Below are 1,074 nucleotides of genomic sequence, written 5' to 3'. Positions count from 1 at the left end.
CTCGCTTACGGCCTACCTAGGAAACAAGAGGTTTGATCGGAAGACAGCATGAGGCCACTCTCTTAACCCAAAAGTCTGGGGGGAGCAGAGGTGTAAGGGGAGGGAAGCTGTAATTAGTGACAAGCACTTTGAGGACAATCACTAGGTCTCACCCCTCTTTGTACCTTAACTCCTTGCGTAATGCCACAAACAGATCAATAGGACAGTACTTTCTGAAAAAGAGCCATTAAGATGCACAGGGGCCACACAGCTCATCCAACTGTGGTCCTCCTTCTCAGAAGGGGCTGGAGAAGTTATTTCTCCCGAGGAGGTCAAGAGTGGAACTTTTGTTCCAGACCTAATTGGACTTCTGGAAGATTGCCAGCTTTCCAGAGCGACACCTGAAGATCTGGCTCTTCATTACTTCTCCGTGGGAAGGTGGGAAAGAAAACTGCCGGGAGTCAAAAAAAAACGTAAAAGGCAGCCTTACATGTTTGTACAGTCTTGAGATGTCAGTGTACGTATTTTCTTACTCCTTTTGAATACTCCCTTCAACTGTGAGTAGCGAGAGGGTAAATACTGGATTTGAGTTTCTGTTCTGAACACAAACACTCTGAATTTATGTGGTTTAAACAGTAACATCCGCTCTTATTTCATTGGGAAAATCCTCTTGTATCCGTTCCAACCATATCTTGAACCCAGCCAGATGGAAGCAAAAAGGTAAATTAAGTGTGGATGGAGAAACAGCAATTTGTATAATTGCTATGTTTTTTCACATTGCCTCTGAAATAGTTGTGTTTCTGAAACAGAAGGAAGCTGAGGGCAAGTCCCTAAGGTTAACTTCCTGGAAAAGGAAGATATGAGTGTTTAGATCTGGGGGAGGTCTTGAGATCCTCTGTTGTCCAGTCGCCCCGTCCCCATATTTCACAGAGGGGCGATGTGGAACTGGTACCCGGAGGAGAGATGGAACAGGACCCTTGGCCTTCCTCACCAGCTGGAGGCCCAGGTCAGAGGCTCCCTCCACGCCCTGTGACCTGCATCACTCCACCTCTCGGTCAGCTATTTCAAGATGCTACGAAAACTGTACATAGGACT

The sequence above is a fragment of the Ursus maritimus genome, unplaced genomic scaffold (assembly GCF_017311325.1).
Source record: "Ursus maritimus isolate PB19 unplaced genomic scaffold, ASM1731132v1 scaffold_7, whole genome shotgun sequence".
In the NCBI taxonomy this organism is placed as follows: domain Eukaryota; kingdom Metazoa; phylum Chordata; class Mammalia; order Carnivora; family Ursidae; genus Ursus; species Ursus maritimus.
The sequence above is the reverse complement of the archived record's forward strand: the minus strand, read 5'-3'. Positions refer to the sequence as shown.